The sequence below is a fragment of the Dama dama genome, chromosome 23 (genome assembly GCF_033118175.1).
Source record: "Dama dama isolate Ldn47 chromosome 23, ASM3311817v1, whole genome shotgun sequence".
NCBI classification, from domain to species: domain Eukaryota; kingdom Metazoa; phylum Chordata; class Mammalia; order Artiodactyla; family Cervidae; genus Dama; species Dama dama.
In genome coordinates this window covers 61,626,993-61,648,453 of record NC_083703.1, presented here as the reverse complement: position 1 = coordinate 61,648,453, position 21,461 = coordinate 61,626,993, and the positions used below count along the sequence as shown (strand labels likewise).

The 21,461-nt window shown below is 45.6% G+C and overlaps 1 protein-coding gene across 2 annotated transcripts in view; it reads right to left on the bottom strand.

The window, feature by feature from the left end:
- HCK (HCK proto-oncogene, Src family tyrosine kinase) overlaps positions 1–6,551 on the bottom strand; it is a 43,165-nt gene extending 36,614 nt beyond the window's left edge. The window contains exon 1 of one of the 2 annotated variants that reach the window (XM_061127035.1): positions 6,250–6,551. The gene's annotated coding sequence lies outside the window, so the exon portion shown is untranslated. Of the gene's footprint in view, positions 1–442; positions 465–6,249 lie in introns of those variants that run through there. The other variant, XM_061127036.1, reaches the window with a different exon arrangement.
- Between the last annotated feature and the right edge of the window lie 14,910 nt (positions 6,552–21,461).

The window sequence follows — 21,461 nt, the reverse complement described above, 5'->3', positions numbered from 1 at the left end:
TTTTGTTTTTAAAATTACCTTTCATCACCTAGTAAAACACTACATCGTCCTTGTTAAAAATGAAAACAATAAAGCTAAATCTAAGGCACCTTTGGAATAAGGCCTGTAAGGTACCCTTTCCAGGCCCTCCACAGCCATCCCTCCATTCACCACCCCCGCCCAAGTAGCCTCTTCTCGTGTATTTGCATATTATATTAAAGAAGATATGTCAGTGCCCCGCCCCCTTGCTCAGCTGTTCACCCTTCTGAACACTCGCTGGATGTCCAACTGCCAGGACCTGCATCTCTTCATCTAGCAGATTTCTCTGTGGTCCTTGGGGCCTGCTCTGCCCATAAGCCTGGCAAGTGGAAGTGCTAGAGTATTGTCAGCCCGTGGGAGCAAACCTCATCCCCATCAGCTGTGACTGACAGGATCAGGCAGATAAGTATCCCAGTTCCTCTACCTCTTGAGCTGGCTCAGTGGCTCCCAGCACTCCCAGTAGAACTGAGCTCCAGGTGCCAACAATGGGACTGACTTGATCACATCTTTATTGTCTGCTGACCTGGGTTCGATCCCTGGGTTGGGAAGATCCCCTGTAGAAGGGAAAGGCTATTCACTCCAGTATTCTGGCCTGGAGAATTCCATGAACTGTCCATGGGGTTGCAAAGAGTCGGACAAGACTGAGTGACTTTCACTTTCACTTCTCTTCTCTGTCTTGCTTTCCCATTCTCCTACAGGGTTTTCTCGGATCAAATCCCAAATAAACTAAACAGTGAATGCACTTGACATCTCTTCTAGGGTCTGCTTCTGGGGAAACTCAGGCTAACACATATACACTCATAGAAAACATGCAGTATCATTTTTTTGTGTGTGTTAACATAAAAGGAATACCATTTTGCATGAATCGTGAGGCATTATCTTATCTTCATTTTTTAGATGAGGAAATTGAGACTCAGGGAGTGAAAGAATTTGTCTGATGCGTCACAACTTGTATGAGGCAATGTTGGCACTCAAACTCAGGCCTCCCGTGCTCTGTCTGCATGCATGTGTGCTAAGCAGCTTCGGTCATGACCGACTCTTTGTGATGCTATGGACTGTAGCCCGCCAGGCTCCTCTGTCCATGGGATTCTCCAGGCAAGAATACTGGGGTGGGTGGCCATTTCCTTCTCCAGTGCTCTGTGTATGGTTCTTCATGTCTCTGGCAGAGTTGAGGGAAGGTCTCCTATTCGCTTGGCTGCACCTAAGTCTCCTGGACCAAAGGATTTCATGGTGATGGTGAGATCTCAGGTAGGTGTCGTAGGTCAGGATGAGGACTGTTACAAGGCCCAGTGCAGGGCAGGACCACCCAGAGGGTGCAGCCTGTGTGACCATAGCCACTGGCCAAGAACAGGACACATTTTATATTCAAGCAAGGGTTTCTTATGTGTCCTTATCCATGCCTCTGGAATTACATACTAAAACTCCCAGTCCTGGGGTGGAGGAAACTGGAGAAATGGCCTGGGGTATCAAAGCGCTGTGGTGGGGGGTGGCTTAGAAAGACAGAGGCTAAGAGATTGTACCATTAACTTACTCTGTAACTTTGAGAAAGTTATTTATCCTCTCTGGACCTGACATTTCTTTTCTATAAAAAGGGAGGCCTTGTCATGATTTTAGGGCTGGGTTTGAGAACTCAAATAAGCTATAGGGGCCCATAGGGCTCCCCACATGGGGTAGGGAGTCCAGGCAAGGGTGCTGCAAACTGGACAGTTCAGGGGCGGTCTACAGGGCAACCCCGCTCAGCATCACCCACGCTATGATGAGTGGATAGCAGCAGAGCACAGGAGACCAAGGTTCTAGCCCCAGCTCTTCTAGTTGTTCCAGAGAAGACAGAAATTCAGATTTCTATGAGCTCTCTTGACTTTAAATGTTAGCGCATATTTCAGAAGAATCATTGTGTGAGGCCGGGGAAGGCAATGGCACCCCACTCCAGTACTCTTGCCTGGAAAATCCCATGGATGGAGGAGCCTGGTAGGCTGCAGTCCATGGGGTCACTACTAGTCGGACATGACTGAGTGACTTCACTTTCACTTTTCACTTTCATGCATTGGAGAAGGAAATGGCAACCCACTCCAGTGTTCTTGCCTGGAGAATCCCAGGGACGGGGGAGCCTGGTGGGCTGCCGTCTATGGGGACGCACAGAGTCAGACAAGACTGAAGCGACTTAGCAGCAGCAGCAGCAGCAGTGTTGTGTGAGGCCAACTGAAACACACATATTTGCTGAAATATGTCAGGCAAAGGAGGGGAGGGAGTGTTCAACACCCCTCAGTTCTGTATTTTTGAGGCCCTACTATGTCTCAGGTGCCAGGGTTAGAGATACAGTAGTTTTGGAGACAGATATGTCTGTGCCCTCATGGGACTTAACTTTCTAAAATAGTTTAAAGTCCAAGCCATGACCAGTCCTCTGAATGCAGACAACTCTCTCCTCACCCTCTGGGGTAAGAGGCCCCCAGACAGCAGCCTGGTTGGAGTGAGATTGAGACTCATGCTTAATGAATAATGGTTTTAATAATAAGTTTTGAAAAAGAAAATAGCAAGTGTTGACCACAGGGTGGAGAAACTGGAACTCTTGTACATTGCTGGTGGGAATGTAAAGTAGTGGAATATAATTTGGTGATTCTTCAAAAGTTAAACATGGAGTTACTATATGACCCAGAAATTCTACTCCTAAGTATATACCCAAGGGAACTGAAAACAGGTGCTCAAATGTATGTACAAGCATGCTCACAGCATCACCATTCACAGTAGTCAAAAGGTGGAAACAACCTGAATTTCCATCTACAGATGAGTGAATAAACAAATCATAGAACATACATACAATGAAATACTATTCAGCCATAAAAGGAATTAAATGTGTCAGTATTTAATGTGGATGAACCTTGAAAGAAGCCAGTCACAAAAGGTCACATATTATGTAATTCCATTTATCTGAAACATCCAGAGTAAATTAACCCATTGATACAAAATGCAGGTTGGTGGCTGCCAAGGGCTGAGGGGAGGGAGGAAGGGGAATAACTGACTATGGTGTTTCCTTCTGGGATGATGAAAATGTTTTAGAACTACACAGAGGTGCTGATCACACAACCCACTGAACATACTGAATGCCCCACTGCATTGTTCACTTAAAAATGGTTCATTTTATAATGTTATATGAATTTCACCTAAAAAAGTTTTAAAAATTTCAGACTATGGACTTCCTTGGCAGCCCAGTGGTTAAAACTTCACTTTCCAATGCAGGGGGTGTGGGTTTGGTAAGCTAAGATCCACATGCCTCGCTGCCAAAAAACCAAAATACAAAACAGGAGCAATACTGTAACAAGTTTAATAAAGACTTTAAAAATGGTCCACATCAAAATACTTTTAAAAAATTGCAAGCTACCTAAAAGTGCTTTGCTAGGATGGTTAAAACAAATTATAGTGCCTCCAAACAGTGGAATATTACTCAGTCATTAAAAATTTGAGGATGTTTTAATGACATGGAAAAATGCTTGCAATGTAATACTAAGCAAATAAGTGGGATAAAAATTGTATATGCAGCATTTTACTAATTATGTTAAATAAAACGTGCACAGAAAAGTAGACTATAAAAATAAACTAAAACATTTGCTACCCAAACATTTTTTTAAAAGATTCATGCTTCTGAGAATTTCCCAGCTATCTGTTGGTTAGGGCTCTGTTCTTTCACTGCTGAGGGCCCAGGTTCAATACCTGGTTGGGGGACTAAGATTGCTCAAGCTGTGAGGGGAGGCAAAAAGAAAACCCCCCAAAAAACCCAAAAAACTGAAAAGCGAAACAAAACAAAAAAGATGCATGCTCCTATTGTTGGAGCATATACTAAGTGTCAGGGGTAGTGAATAAGGCGGAGGAGAATCTTTGCCCTCCTGCAGCTGAGAACAGGTGACAGTGGCCCTGGATCTAGAGGGAGCTGGAAGGTCAGCAGAACCGATTCTTTCTTCTCTGCCCCAGACCCCCTGGGTGATATTTCCATGCCTCAGTCCTCCTCATACACAAAAGCTGCCCCTTGGGACAGCCACTCAGCCTCTTGGTGTTTCCCCCTAGAAACACCTGTACATGAGCCCGAGACCACACATCAGGCTGGCCCCAGCAGTGTTGTTTGTTGTCATGAAGCCCTGGATCAACCTGAATGTTCAACATCAGGGGGAATGAGAAGTAGGGCAGGATGGTCCCCTCCGGGAATCCTCCACTTAGAAAGAATAAACTAGAGCTCTGCGTCTTATTCTGGCTAGATTCTGACAACTTAATGATAACAAGGCAGGGGAAAATGAAACTGCCGCCGAATCTCACAGTTAGACAGCATTTATGTAGATCTTTAAAACACGACAGACAATTTTGGGTACTGTTTATGCACCCACATATATATGTAATACATTTTTAAAGGCACAGACAGGAAGAGCTATAATTCATGACAGAGATTGTCTCTGGGGAGGGAGAGAAACAGAACTAAGATGGATATAGGGTGGGGAGGCTTCAATGTTATCTGTTACTTTTAGTAATTTTATTTTTCAAAAAAATGGAAACAAACGTGACAAAATGTGAACATTTGTTAATTCTGGGTGGTGGGTTCCTGGGATATTTAGTATATTACTGTCTTTGCTTTTCTGTATTTAATGCCGCCCCCCCCCCAAAAAAAAAAGGATAGTGCAGAGAAAGCAATGATGAGAACCAATATCTTTTGAGGCCTTTCTCTCAGCTGGCCAAAGTGCTTCTCAAAGTGTGGCCCTTGAACCAGCAGCAGCAGCAGCACCTGGGAATAAAAATTCTTGGGATCCTGTGCCAGACCTATTGAATCACAAACTTTGGGGTCAAGGCCCAAAAATCTGTGTCTTAACAAGCTTTCCAGGTGATTCTTATGTACCATTTAAGTTTGAGAACCACTAGGCTAGACTGTAATAGCTATGACCATTGTTAATGGATATTAAACAGTTAGACCTGTTAGGCAATAAGCAGACCTGTCAGTAACTCAATCTAATCTTCAAAACAACCCTATGGGGACTTCCCTGGTGATCCAGTGGCTAAGACTCTGAGCTCCCAATGCAGGAGGCATGGGTTTGATCCTTGGTCAGGGAACTAGATCCCACATGCTGCAACTAAGACCCATTACGGTCAAATAAATAAATAAATACATTTTTAAAAAGACCCTCTGAGGTAGCCATTATTTCAAATATCCCCATTCTACAGTTATGGAAACGGAGGCACAGAATGGCCACATCCTCTGCCCAAGGTCCAACAGGCAGGTCGCCCACCCAAAACCCCTTACTTAGCCACTTCAGTTGTGTCCGACTCTGTGCGACCCAATGGACTGTAGCCTGCCAGGCTCCTCTCTCCATGTGATTCTCCAGGCAAGAATACTGGAATGGGTTGCCATGCCCTCCTCCACCCTCCTCCAGGGATCTTCCTGATCCAGGGAGCAAACCTACACCTCATGTCTCCTGCACTGGCAGGTAGTTCTTTACCACTAGCGCCACCTGGGAAGCCCAAACTCACTTAACATGACCTCTAACATACTCTATCTCATGGCAGTCTTGGAAGACAGACCTACTAGCCCTCTTTGACAGATGAGGAAATTGGAATTTATAGACGGAGAGTGAGTGACTTGTCCAAGGTCTCACAGGAGGAAAGTGAGGGGGCAGGCATCCTCCTGTGTCTGTCCAGGAGGTTTCAGGGTCCCACCTAGACCGCCTGGCAATCAGGGCGCAGCTGGGAGGAGGAGGGAGCCCAGCGAGCGAACCGACCCAGCTGCAGCCCTGCCTGGGTGTGGCTTGCGCTGTCACGCCCACGGCCAGCTGTCCCCTTCCCCACCATGGCTGCCAAGCCGCCGTGACCGTGACTGTCACCCAGCCCCAGCAGGAACCGTAAGGGCTTTTCCCCTCTCGGGATCCTTGAAGCCATTTTTTTTTTTTTTTTTTTTTTTTTTTTTGTCTCTTGCAGAAGAGGAACCTGGACGGCCCAGGGAAGTGGAGGCTCAGGCAGAAAGTCACCCTCCCGCGTTCCCAGGTTCGCAGCCCGGCCATTAGCCTGTTCGTCTGGACATCCTCCCCCGAGGGTCGGCCCCCGCATCCCTCCGCCTGTCCGCCGCTCCCCAGACGGTCTTTTTCCGCTGAGCCCCAGCCTACGCGGCTCACCACCATGGGTGCCCTCAGCAGCCCGAAGACCCGACCGTCAGGCCGAGTGCGAGGGCCGGTGTCCCCCGACCCCCGGGTTCGAAGCACTCACCTGGGCGCCCGCTCCTCTTCCGGCGGGCAGCCCGGATCCTCGCAGCTCGAGCGCCCCCCCAGCTCGGCAGTCCCCGGGGTCCCGGGGCGCTCGAAAGCTAGGGGAAGATGGATTGACTTTCAAGAAGAGGCTGGGGATGCGCTCCGAGGGGCTTCGGTGCCGTGCGTCTTTGGGGGGGCCCTCTGGCGCTGGACTGTCCACGTCCCCTTCCACTCGCCCCTAGGCCTCGGCGGTGCGTCCCGGCCGGAACCAGGGACTCGGTGGCGCCCACAGACCATCTGGGCGCCTGGGGCGACGCTAACCCCGCCCCCAAGTGTCCTAAGCCCGCCCCGGAGATTCTGACCCCACCCCAGGGACTCCAATCTCTATCCCCACCTCCCAAAATCCTAATCCCGCTGCCTAAGGATTTTTTTAAACACCGCCCATCCAAGGCTTCTAACCCTGCCTCCAAGAATCTTTACCTCATCCCCGAAGGGCAATAACCCCGCCCCCAAGAATTTTAACCGGTCCTTCCAAGGTCCTAATCTCCAAATAAACTAACACCTCCTCCAGTGTATTCTAATCCCGCCTTCCAGTGCCCTAACCCTGTCCCAAATGATTCTAAACCCCACCCTCCCGAGAACCCCAGCACCCCATCTTCTCCTGAGATCTTAATTCTGCCCCAAAGGATTTTTAATCTCACCCACGAAGGAATTTTAACCTCGCCTACCAGAGGTTTCTAATTCTGCCCCCAGGATTTTAATCCGGCAAGTGGAGGATCCTAGTCTCTCTCATAAAAAGATTCTAACCCAGCCCTCAAGATTTGTGACCCTAATCCTAGGGATACTATTCTAATCTCACTCCTGGGTGATCCCAGCCTATTCACATAGGATTTTAATCTGCCTCTCTCTGCGCCGCCCCCCACCCCCCAAGGATTCTAATCCGGCCCATTCAAAGATTCAACCCCTGCTTTCCAGGTTTCTGATCTCACGGTATCAAAGGATTCTAAACCGGTTCGGGAGGATCCTAACCCTACCTTCCTCATTCTCACAGGACTCTACCCACCCCCACCCCAAGCATTCCGATTCACTTCCCCACCATTCCAATCGCCTCCTTCTAACCCAGTCCCCTCCCCAACGCCGTGTCCCAAGCCTTCCCGGCCCTTCTGTGGTCTGCGGTTTCTGCTCCTCAGGCCCTGGCTATTCAAACTCTATGCAAAGTTTTTGCCCGCAGGAACCAGCCTGACTCACTCCTGGCCAGTTTCCCGGTAGCTCAGAGGAGCTCGAAAATTGAGGGGGCAGTAAGCGGCGCTGGAGGGTACAGTTTGAGGCTGCAGATGAATGAGAGGTGTCCAGGGCCAGACAAGGGCAGAGCCCACTCCTCCTGGAAACGGACTGTCACCCTAAATCCTGCTGAGCACACCTCCAAGAATGTACAGAAACACTATGGTGTCTCTGGAGTCCCACCCGCTACCAGTCATTTCAGGCCCCCACCATCTCTCATTCACTCGTTCATTCACTATGCTGGGGCTGAGCTACATAGGACTTTTCAGCCTCAGCACTATTGATTGACATTTGCGTGCCTGCTCAGTCGCTCATTCTTGTTGGACTCTTTGCGATCCCATAGACTGTAGCCTGCCAGACTCCTCTGTCCATGGGATTATCCAGGCAAGAACACTGGGGTGGCTTGCCATTTCCTCCTCCAGGAGATCTTCCCCACCCGGGGGTGGAACCTGCAGATGGATTTTTTTTACCACAGAGCCACTTGGGCAGCCCCACTATTGACATTTAGGTCCTGAAATTCTTTGTTGTGGGGAGCTGTTCTGTGCATAGCAGGGGGTTGAACAGAATTCCCAGAAGTCATCCACTCGATTCCAGTAGCAGCTCCATTCCTCAGTTGTGATAGCCAAAAATGTTTCTGGACATGACCAAAGGTCCCCTGTGGCAGGGGGAATGGCAGGTGGTGATGGAGGGGGACAGAACCATGAATAAGAAAGATAATGACCCTGCTCTTATGCGTTTGGTTTATGTGCTTAAATACATGTATGCCCTTTTAAGAAGCAGATATTGTTTTAATTGTGTGTTTAATTTTCTTGGATAGTACCTCAATTTTGTACTTTTTTTTTCACTCCATCACTAGATACTATCTAGTATCTATCTAGTATCTATCTATCTAGTATATATCTAGCCATGTTGCTGAAGGTCATTGTCTATATCCCCCATAGTCTATTTATCCATTCCGCTAGTCACAGACACCCAAATGGCACACAGCTTCACCCCACCATAAACAGTGCCACTGTAAACATCCTGATATGAGTTCCCTTATGAACCTATGTGAGTATTTTATTAAGACTTGGCTTTGCCAAGAATGACAGAAACTTACCAAATGGCTGCTGCTTGGATTCCTCTCCACCATTTCCCCATATCTTGACTGTACCTTAGGTATCGTCTGCTGGTCTTAATTTGAGTCCCCCAGAAGTAGACCCTAGACACAGATTAAAGTGAAAGTTGGTTATTTAGAAGATGCAGAAAACACGGGTAAAGGAGTGGGTGAATGAGAAGGGAAGAAAGCCACTCAAGAAAGCATTACCAAGCAAGCTCCAACTGGGGGCTCCTGGAGCTCATTCATGCCTGGGGAATGAACCCACACAGAGTTATCCCACCTGAGACATGAGGTAGTCTGGGCATTTATACACCAGCTCCTGTCAGACATTGGATGAGGGCTGCTCCTGCAGCTATTTAGTCACTCCACAGTGTCTGACTCTTTGTAACCCCATAGTTGCTCCTGGTGGGGCTGGATATTAATCCTGTAATATTTCTGACCTGCCCCATGCATGCTCCAGTCACCAGAGAGAGCCACTGAGAAGACAGATGCAGGTTCTGGGGATGTTAGAGTGTCATTTCCAGCATCAGCTACATCTTCTGAGTTTGCCATTCTGATGGCAAAGGACCACTTATAGTGAAAACATTCTCCTGTTAATAGCCAATTTCTCCAATTTCTTCTTTTTTTTTTGGCTATTAAAGTAATGCTGCAATGAAAATCGCGTATGTGTTCCCAAAGACCCTATCAACTTTACTGCAGCATAATTTTATAAATAAAATGCGCCATTTAAAATACTCAGCTTGATGAGTTTTGGCAACTGTAGACATCTGTGTAATTACCACACTAATCACGATATAAAGCATTTTTATCACTCCAAGAAGTTCCTTATACCCTGCTACATTCAACTTCCCCATTCATTTCCTAGGGTAACAATTGTTTGGCTTGTTGTCACTATAGATTAACTTTGTCTTTTCTAGAATTTCACATAAATTCAATCATACAATATGTTTCTTTTTGTGAATAAAATGGGCCTTCATTTTACTCACATATTGCTTTTAAGAGTTTAAGTTGTTTCATATTCTAGTATGTTTTCCTTTTACTGTGCTGAGTTGTATTCCATAGTACAAATGTATTACTATTTGTTCATTCATTTACTTGCTGGTGAACATTTGAGTTGCTTCTGTTACATGAATAAAGCTGCCATGAACATTCATGTACAAGTCTTGGCATGGATACATTTTCATTTCTCTTGGTTAAATGGTTTGAACTGGAATTACTGGATCATATAGTAAGTGCATGTTTAACTAAGCTTCCCACTAGGTGGTTCAGACAGTAAAGAATCCACCTGCAATGCAGGAGATCCGGGTTTGATCCCTGGGTCGGTAACTTTATAATACAAAACTAAAGTGGTTTTCAAAGTAATTATACCACCTTGCATTCCCACCAGTGATGGGAATCACTATGGTTTCCAGTTTTATCATGTCCTTGTCAATTTTGTATTGTTCTTTGTAATTAAAAAAATATTTCCCCTCTAACTCATATTAGCGTGAAAGAACATTGATACAATTACAAATTTTACCCCAAAACACTGCCTTACTAGTATTTGGGATAGCAAACATTTTTTCTACTCAGGCATTCATTTATTCGTTGTCATGGGGAATATAGCTGACCACAAGAAATGGTGCTAAATGCTGCATCTTTGGAGTCAGACTAGAGTTCAAACCTTGACACTGCTATTTATCAGCTCAGTGATCTTGCACATACTGAGTCACCTCTCCGAGCCCGTCTCCTCATCTGTCAAGTGGGAATAGTAACAGTATTTACATCAGTGAATCATTGTGAGAGTCAACTGACATCATATGTCTGAGGATGGTAAGGATTATAAGAAAAATGAAGCAAAGCAAGCGGCAAGGTAGCAGGGGTGGGGAAGGAGTGATGGTGTGACCCAAGACGGAGTGGCAGGGAAGCCCTCTCTGAAGAGGGAGCGTGTATGCAGATATGCTGAATTGGGGGAGTGAGTAATGGAATAGTCTGAGGAAATGTGTTTCAGGCAGAAGGAATAATAATGGCTAAGGTCCTGAGGGGCAACTGCACTTGATGTGTTTAAGGAACACAAGGAAGTCAGCGTAGTTGGAACAGAATGGGCACAGGAGAGAATGATGGAGAGGATGTCGGAGAGGGTGTGAGGTCAGACTGTAAGGCCATGAACATCCTGGTAGTAAACTTTAATTGACACAAGATGGGAGCAATTGGAGGGTTCTGAGCAGAGGAATAAGCCACAACTGGCTTGTATTTTAATGGGATCTCTCTGGCTTCTGGGAGGAGAATGAATTAGAGGGACCAGGGGGAAGCAGGGAATCCAATGAGCAGGCTGAGGCTATGCTCCAAAGGCGAGATGATGGTGACACGGGCCAGCGTAGTGGCAATCAACAGTTGTAGATCTTTTCTCAATCATTTTCAGATGCCTTAAACTTCATGGATATGCACAAGAAAAGTCATTGCAGCACCACTTTTTACCAGGAAAGAATTAGAAATAAGCTAAATGCCTGTCATTTGAGGACTGGGGAAAAAACGATAATACAATAATGGAGTGCCCAGCAGTTGTCAAAGGAATAATGATGTTTAAAAACTATTTGTCTTTGTATACACTGGCAATGAACAAACTGAAAATAAAGTTAAGAATATAATTTCACTTACAATATTAATGAAAAGAATAAAATAATTAGGAATCAATTTAACAAAAGAAGTGCAAGATACTTGGAAAACCAAGAAACATTCTTGAAAGAAGCTTAAGAAGACCTAAATAAAGTCATCTCATGAGATGGAAAAGACATCCCTTTGTGGACTAGAAGACTTAATATTAAGATGGTGATACTCCCCCAAATGGTCAACCAAATCCCTATCAAAACCCCAGATATCTTTTTTAAGAAATAAAAATAGACAAGTTCATCCTAAAATTTGTATAGAAATGCAAGGAAGTCAGAACAGCCAAAACAATCTTGCAAAAGTAAACAGTGAAGGACTCACTCTTTTTAATTGAAAACTTAACTACAGTAATCAAGATAGTGTGGTTACTGGCATAAAGGTAGAAATATAGATCAGTGGGACAGAATTAAGAGTCCAAAAGTAAATCCTCACATTGACTGCCAATTGATTTTCAACAAGGGTGCTGAGACAATTCAATGGGAAGAAAGAATAGTCTTTTCAACAAATGGTTTTGAAACAACTGGATATCCCCATGCAAAACAATTAAGTTGAACCCCTACCTCACACCACCCACAAAATTTAGTTCAAAATGGATCATAGACCTAAATGTATGAGCCAAAACTATAAAACTCTTAGAATTAAATCTTCACAACCTTAGGTTAGGCAAAGCAATCTTAGATGTGGCATAAGTGATAAAAGAAAAAAACAGATAAACTGGACTTCATCAAAAGTAAAAACTTGTACTGCAAATGATACAATCAAGAAGATGAAAAGAAAACCCACAGAAAGGGAGAAAGTATTTGCAAGCCATACATCTGATAAGGTACTGGTAGCCTAAATATTTAAGCAACATAATTCAATAATAAAAAGACAACATACTTGAAAAGTGGGCAAAAGATCTAAATAGGTATTTCTCCAAAGAAGCTATACAAAAAAACACTTAGTAACATTAGCCATTAGGGAACTACAAATTAAACCACAATGAGATGCCATTTCACGTCCATTAGAATGGCTAATAAGAATAAACACACAATAGCAACAGTTGATAAGACCACAAAGAAATTAGAACCTTGCCGTATCACGGTGGAAATGTAGAACGGTGCAGCCCCTTTGGAAAGTAGTGTGGCATGTTCTTAAAAAGTTAACATGGAGTTACCATGTAACCCAGTAATCCCACTTCCAGGGTGTCTACCCAAAAGTATTGAAATGTATGTCTACACCAAAATTTGTAAATGAAATTTTCATAGCAGCATTATTCATAATAGCCCCAAAAGTGGAAACAACTCTGATGTTCATCAGTGGATAAATAAAATGTGCTCTATCTATTCAATGGACTATTATTTGACAATAAAATGGTATGAAGTGTTGATACATTCTACAACATGAACTTTGAATATTTGTTAAATGAAAGAAGTTGGTTACAAAATATCATACATTGTATAATTCCATTTATATGAAATATCCAAAATAGGCAAATTTACAGAAACAGAAAGTAGGTTAGTGATTGTCTAGGGCGGGGGTGGAGAGAAACAAGGACTGACTGCTAATGGGTACAGGGCTTTTTGTGGCGGGGGGAGTGGGTAATGAAAATGTCTTAAAATTGATCGCAGTAATGGCTGCACAACTCTGAGAACATATGAAATATTACTAGATTGTACATTTAAATGGATGACTATGTGGATTACAATTCAATACTTTTTTAAAATGAAAAAAGTTCTATGTACTAATAGGGAACAAGTGTGTAAGTGGAGGGGAGCGAGGTGCACAACATCTTCTATTATGTTTTTCTATGTGTGTAGAACAAGAAAACAAAGATATGGGAATTTACCAGCACATGCCTGGGCTGAGTCAGGAAGGGCACACAGAAGAAACAGCCCCTGTGGTTTCTTCCAGGGAAGGCAACTGTGTAGCTGGATGAGAGAGGAGCGAGGGAGGCTTATTGGTCCTAGCATACCCTTGGTACTCTCGAATTTTGAGCCACCTAAATATATTTATTCAAAAAATAATATTAATTATTCAAAAAGAAAGTCATTTAAAATATCAGAGATTTCATGGACAAGGTAGAATTGAGGCTGGGTAGGATTTTTAGGGGATGAAGAGTCCCAAAAGGTTCTGTCTGTGCACTTGCCATTGGGACCAGCAGTGCAGGGATGATGGAAGCAAAGGCGCTGAGACTGGACTGACCGCTTCTCTCTAGCTGTGACTCTGGTCATGTTACTCAACTCCTCTCTGTCCATACTTCATCTGTGAAGTGGAATGGTAAGAGTGCTTACCTCACCAGGTCACTGAATCACTGCATGTCAAGCTCATTACTGTGCCCTCACTTACATCATCTCACTTAATCTCTTTGAAACAGGGATGATTATAAGAGGATGGCTCAGAGAGGCAAAGACAGTTGTCCAAGGTCACACAGCCAAGAACAAATTCGAACCCAGGTCTTTGAGCCTCCGGTGTGCCTCCAAAGGCTGTGCTTGTAACAACTATACAAACTTAGCAAGTGTGCCCTGGAGACTGAAGAGCAGAGACAGAGACATGCTGATGGCAGGACATGACACAGGGCTCAGTCTTAGAGAACAATGCAGGCTTCACTTTACAGAGGGTCAGAGGTCTGCTCTTTCAAAAATATATTTTCCTATTTCCAGGAATATTTGCATTTTATTTATTTCAAATTCTTTGGGAACTGCTGATTGTTTCACATTCAAAGCAGGATAGGGGATGGGGAAGAGAGTCACAATTGTTATTTCAGAGCCTAGATATTTCCCCTTTTTGTTGCCAAGTGGTTAGTGTTCATTTCACAGCTACACTGTCCCAGGCAGGAGGTCACTGTTGCCCTCATTTTCCAAGAGAGGCAAATGAAAATCTGAGAAGGTTAGCCCATTAAGAACCTCACAATAGCTCGTAGCAGGTCCTTGACCTCTCTTCTTAAAAAACTCCTCCAGTCTCCATCATCTCTAGCTGCCTCCGCCAAGCCCAGCTCTGCCCCTGCCCTGGCTTATTTTTCTCCAGAGAACTTGTCACCACCAGGCACTCTAATACATATCTATGTTAACCTGTTTGTTGTCTATCTCTTCTACATTTTTTTGGCATGTTCCATGCAGATACTATTCATGCACACTGTTTTACAGATGGAGAAACTGAATGAATGAAGGAAACTGAATTAATGAAACAAATAGAATGATGAAATGAATGACAGTGCCTAGGATCCAAACCCATTCATTGATTAATTCTATTAATATTTATTAAGGGCTTACTATGTGTAGCTTCCAGGCTTTTCTTTACATATTTACATACAAATACAGGTAGGTGGCACAGTGGTAAAGAATCCGTCTGCCTATGCCAAAGCTGCAGGCGATGTGGATTCAATCCCTGGGTGGGAAATATTCCCTGGAGGAGGAAAAGGCAACGCACTCCAGTATTCTTGCCTGGAGAATTTCATGAACAGAGGAGCCAGTCCATAGGGTCATAAAGAGTCAGCCACCACTGAGTGACTGAGCATGCACGCACACATAGGTAAAAAAATTAACCATGTTATTATTTTTTTTAATGAATGTACTCTCTGTACTATTCTACAAGCTTGTTTTAGGGCTCTCTCTATGTTAATTCACCTGAGCAAGGCTGGGGCCCATGTCCTTTAGTCTCTCTGAAAGCAGCCAGGAGCTGGGAGGACAAAAATTTACAAGACAGTCTTGGCCCTCAAGCAATTCAGTTAGGGAGAGAGAAACTTAGACCAATAACTTAGACACAGAAGTGGAAAATTCTGTGGTAAAGAGGCACATGACATTGTAGAACCAAGTAGGAGGGACACTGGCCCAGCCTGGGATGCATCACGGAGAACTTCTTGGAGAAGGTGATCCTTTGAGGTTCAAAGGATAACAGTGGAAGGTCATGGCAAAGGGTCCTCCAGACAGAAACTGCAGCCTTTCAAAGACTGGAGACTGGCCTGTTTGAGCAACCACAAACCTTCTTTTTGTTGATGTCTGAAGCCCTAGGCAAGAGAAGGCACATCCGGAGGCTGGAGATGGCAGCAGCAGCAGCGGATAAGGAGCTGGGACTTTCTTATGAGGGTGACCAGGGAGATTGCCCTATGGGTGTCTTGGAAGCTCACCTACCCCAGGTACCACCCTAGAGACAGCCGACCTCCTGCTCACGGGTGTGGCGGAGCAGAACGGGGACGGGGGTGGAGGGGGTGTCCACGGAGTTGTTTTTCTGCCCCCAGCTGCGTGGCCACCTCCAGCTGATGGATCTCCCCCGGGGAGGAGGGGTAGGGGACAGTTCGGTTTCACAACCCTACTCCCTTCCCCCCGTGTCTCCGGAGGCCAACAAAAGAGGAAGCGTTACACGGACTTCCTCCTGGGTTCGGGTGCGCGGGAGCCGGGAGGGGTCCTTCGGCAGGGCGGAAGGATGGGCGGGGAGATGGGCGGGGCAGAGCAGGACCTGCCCGCCAACCCGCGCTCAGCCTGGTCTAGCCCCGCCCCCTTCACTTGGTGGCCGAGCTCCGGCTGGGTGATCCCAGGCTTGGAGCCCGGGGAGCAGGTTCGCCTCCCGGCAGTCCTAACTCACTGTTCCTAAGAAAGACCTCCTTTCTGAGATTCACATCTTGAATGAGAGGGCACATCCTACCCAGCAATTTAAAACTGAGGCGTTGTGTATGAATTATCATGGAGAGAGCCCCAATATATGCTTTCAGAATTGTATAGAGAGCATATTCATTAAAAAAAAAACAAAAGCAAACGGGAAACACATTGTTTTGTATCTACCTATATACACAGCCGACAGGAACAGAGATTGTCACTGAAGAAGTAACATGGGACCAGAGAGAAAGATGTGGTGACCCTTCCTCTATTTTTTAAAACTAGGCTGTATTTGTTTTTATATGTGTAATTAAAATAATAATAAATGAGAGGATTGGTATATATGGTTATGGAGGGTCCTTTCACTAAAGTTTCTTATTCTGAAACTTCCCCCAAATACATCAAAACTGAAAGACTTTTACAACAAACCCCTATACTCACCACCTGCATCGACCATGAATATTCTACTTTATCACGTCTGTCCATCTAGCTGTGCATCAGTTCATCTTTAAAAAGTATTTCAGAGTGAATTAGTTCAATGTTTGCTTACAAATTTTTGATGTAAAATGTATGTACAACAAACTGCATAATATTAAGTGTTCATTTGCTGAATTTTTGCAAATGGATTGTACATTTATATAAATTCAACCCCATTAAAATAGACATTGCCATCAATCCTGAAAGTTCCCCTTTGTCCTATTTTAATTGCCAGCATTCTATGAGTCAGCATTTCACACAGGGCCAGGTATATATTAAGTGGTCAATAAATGTTGGTTGAAAGATGAATGTGCACATGGCCTTCTCCCCTGAGGGCAGGATCATGTCTTTTTTTCTTGTACTCCCCACAGAATGGATACACAGTATAGCTCAGATGGTAAAGAATCTGCCTGCAGGAGACCTGGATTAGATCCTTGGTAGGGAAGATGCCCTGGAGAAGGGAATGGCTACCACTCCAGTATTCTTGCCTGGAGAATTTCATGGACAGAGGAGCCTGGCAGGTTACAGTCCAAAGGGTCACAGAGAGTCAGATATGACCAACACACTTACTTACCTTACTAGATGCTTAATAAAGACTATTGACTGTACTATTTACACATTGCTGTGTAACAAATTGCCCCTAAATATAATAGCTTAAAACATTATAAACAGTTATCTCACACAGTTTCTGTGGTCAGGAATCTGGAAGCAGCTTAGCTTAGTGGCTCTGGCTTGGGGTCTCTCTGAAACAGGCAAGATAAACCTGGTCTACAGTCAAATGAAGGATTGACTGGGGCTGAAGAGCCATTTCCAGGATGATTCACTCATACAACTGTTGGCAGGAGGCCCAGAACCTCACTACATGAACCCCCCCATAAGGTTGCCTGAGAGTACGTATGACATGGTGGCTGGCTTCCCCTAGAGCGAGTGATTGGAGAGAGGAGGTGATGCGTCACACTGGTCACACAGGTCATCTCCATTCCATGTGGGAGTGGCCCACACAAGAGCAGGAATGTCAGGAAGTGAGACTACTTGGGGGCTTCTTGGAGAAGGAAGTCATTATGAATATGGGTTCAGATTCTCTGAGCGCTTGCTTTGTGTTGGATGCTGTGTTGGGCTCCAGGACGGAGTATAAGTCACAACCTGTTCTTCCCATCCCCCTCACAAGATCAGGATCTGTGTGTGTGTGCGTGTGTTGGAGCTGGAGATCAGGTCAGGTAGACATTGAAACACGTGGGGTTGTAGAGTATGATAAATACTGCAATAACAGGTGTTTGATTGTTCTTCTGTAATTATTCATGGCACAATATTTAAGATACATCATGAAAAGAGAGTTTCTTTTCCTCCATATTTTACAACTGTACATTCCTCCAGCTCAGAGACAACAACTATTACCTATTTTGTATATCCTTCCAGAACTATGTATTCCATACATAGGAGACACAAAGACATGCTGCCCTCTTTAAAGAAAAGGAAAGCACCATGCAAAGTGCATTATTCTGCATCTTGCTTTTCCTTTTTCCACTTCCTTTATCCTGGAAACAATTCCACATCAGTACACAGAGAACTGGGCTTCCCTGGTAGCTCAGTGGTAAAGAATCTACCTGCCAATGCAGGAGATGCAAGTTTGATCCCTGAGCTGGGAAGGAAATGGGAGGAAATGGCAACCCACTCCAGTATTCTTGCCTGGGAAATTCCATGGACAGAGGAGCCTGGCAGGCTATCGTCCAGGAGGTCACAAAGAGTCAGACATGACTGAGCAACTAAACAACGACAACATAGCTACTTCATTCTTATTTATGGCTGCATGGTATTGTGTTGTCTGCACGAGTCCCAGCTTATTTAACCAGTTCTCTATCACTGAGCATTCGATTTATTTCTAATCTCTTGTCCTTAGAAGCAAAGCTGCAGTGATTTTCCTTGTATATTCATCATTTCCATTTTGTGAGTATGAATGCAGGAGACATTCCTGGCCATGAAACTGTTGCATCGAATGGTGTGTGCATTTAAAATATTGATAGATATTGTTAAGTAGGGTTTATCCAACTCGCCCTCCCACCCAAAACGTGTGAGTGTCTGTTTCCTCACACCTACCCACACTGTAAGTTGTCAAACTTTCCAAACTTTGCCAATCTAGTAACTGAAAAAGAAATGACTTCTCAGTGCAGTTTTAATTTGCATTTTTCTTATTAGAGTGAGGTTGAGCATTGTGTCACAAGTTTCAGAACCAATTATCTTTTCTGTGAACTGAAAAAAATAATTTGCCTATTTTTCTGTTGGTCTGTGGGTCCTTATTATTTATTTGAATGTTCTCTTTATACATCAAAGGTACTGTCTGCATGATAAGCTTCAGAAATAATGTTTTGGAACAAGCTGTTTTGAGACAGAAATGAGAAGTTTCTACCCCATGAACTGCCAGGCTCTTCTGTCCATGGGATTTCCCAGGCAAGAATATTGAATGGGTTGCCGTTTCCTTCTCCAGGAGATTTTCCTGACCCAGGGATCAAACCCGGGTCTCCTGCATTGCAGGCAGATTCTTTACTGTCTGAGCCACCAGGAAAGCCTGAAGTTTTCTACAGGTCACATCATTTTCTGTGCATCACTGCAGGGCCACCCAAGGGTTAAGGGAGCAGCCACGCCATGTAACGTTCTAGAAGGTGATGCTAAGACCTGGTGGTGGGTTTGGAGGGAGAGGGGTGGGATAGGAGGCAGTTGTGAGCCCTTGTCCTAGATGGAAAGAACTGTCTCAGAAGACAGCAAGCTCCCCAATGCAAGAAGTAGACAAGACAGGCTGGCTCGGCTCTAAAACATTTTGCCCTTCATCTGGAATGTCTGCAAATAGACAACAGAAATGGGAGGACACAACAGTGAGTGTGTATGTGGTAAGTCACTTCAGTCATGCCCGACTCTTTGTGACCCCATGGACTGTAGCCCGCCAGGCTCCTCTGTCCATGGGGTTCTCCAGGCAAGAACACTCAAGTGGGTTGCCATGCCCTCCTTCAGGGCACAGCAGTGGGACTGTCAATTTCTGATCATTTGCTGGTTACTGCATCTGGAACATTATTTAATAGCCATATAAACTCCTTAGAGTGAGGAGGCCAATGTTCATGAGGCCAATGTTCAAGTGCCAAATAAACAATTGTGAAGAATGAAGGAAAGAATGGGTGATACTAATCAAAGGATATAGCTTTACTGTCTCTCAGCTGATAGGAAACCCTCTTCCCCTCCCTCCTTCTTTGAACCTGCCCTCCCTTCTTCCTTCCTCTTACTGCATCTAAGCCAGTTCTTAGCATCTCTCCTTCGGTCCTTGTCCCAGCCCTCTCCCTAGGGCCCCAGGACCCAGGCTTTTCTCCTGTCCAAGCAGCTAGATTCATTTTTGAGGAAATGCAAGCCCATTAGCTCACTCCCCACTGCCTATACTTCCCAGCCTGCCCTTCTAGGGCCATCTCAGCTTGTCCACTTCTTTGATTTCCTCCCCTACAAGACCTGCCCCTCACTGCACATACTCCTAAGTACCTCCCAAATAAATCATGGTCACATTGATTAAGCACTTACTGGATGCTTTTGGGTTCTTTCTGGTAACTCAACTGGTAAAGAATCTGCCTGCAGTGCAGGAGACCCCAGTTCGATTCCTGGGTCGGGAAGATTGGCTGGAGAAGGCATAGGCTACCCATTCCAGTATTCTTCAGCTTTCCTGGTAGCTCAGACGGTCAGGAATCCGCCTGCAATGCGGGAGATCTGGGTTCGATCCCTGGGTCAGAGAGATCCCCTGGAGGAGGGTAAGGCAAACCACTCCAGTATTCTTGCCTAGAGGATTCCATGGACACGGGAGCCTGGTGGGCTACAGTCCATGGGGTCACACAGAGTCAGACATGGCTGAGCGACTGAGCCGCAGCAGGTACACTTTTACATGGATTATCTTGTTTACGCTTCACAGCAAGCCATGAGACCTATGAGGCCAATGCGACTATTGCCCCACATTATAGATGAGGGAAACAAGACCTTTAGGGGCTTACCCCAAGGTCACCCAACTGCAGCTGACAGAATTGGGACTCAAAACCACAAGTCTGATCCTGGAGCCAGAGTGTTTAGGTGTCTCGGAGGGCGTCATGCTCCCCTGCCTGCACTCATGCTGGGCCCGCCTGAAGGGCCCTCTCTGCTTTCGTCAACCTGCCAAAACCCCACTTGTCCTTCAAGGTCTCACTCCGTAGGTCACGTCCTCCAAGGAGCTTTTTCCAGCCCTCCCAGAAAGCGCTGGTTTTTCACTCTTTGATTTTACAGTTGAGAATTTTGTGTCGTGATAATCTGGGGACCACCAGGCTAGGAGCCCCCAGCAGGCAGGGATTATTCTGTGTGTCCTTCTAGAGTCTAGCACAATGCCTGGCACAGAGTGGGTGCTCTCTAAACGACACTGACTGGACGGTGGTGGTGCGGAACTCCTTCCCAATATGCAGCTGCGAAGGATTGCTAGGCGTCTCCAGGGCCCCCACATGGGACGGACTTCAGCGGCAGTGGCAGTTGGAGGCATTTTCACTGCCCACCACTTGTTCGTGGGGCAGCAGTGTCCTCAGGGGATCCAGCTGGCCGGGGAGTTCCATCCTTACACCACCCCTACAGGTCTTTGGGAATCAGCTGTCCCCACCCAGGGGGGTTTCCTGTCTTGCAGTGCTGGGAACTGAACCATGATGGGAAGTGACCCTGGCAGGGTTTCTGAAGGCTACAGGAGGAAGTGTGGCCAGAGTCCCCATGCTCAGAGCCTGGGTCACCTCAGCCCTCAGAAACCAAAGAGTTACATGGTTTTAGTAAGAGGATAGTTCCGGGGTGGCTAGGGACTTCCTCAGGGTATGAGGGAAGTTGCTCCATCCTCAGAGCTGTGGGGTAAGAGCTGTCTCAGTGCCTCTCAGCAGCCCTGACTCTGTGCCAGGCTAGGACTGTGGCCAATTTCCAAGCCTGATCCTCTTGCAAAGCCCTCCGGCCTTTATGAGGGACCCCTGTCTCTTTGGTCTCTGCCCCTTGTCAGTGGACTTCTCCCTCATGGCTGCCTCACTCAGGAGCTTACCAGGACACCCCATGGCCTCAGGTCCAAATACCTCAGCCTCTGATCAATGTATCCCAAAAGTAGGTAGACAGGATAGCAGAGCCAGTAGGGGCCTGGGC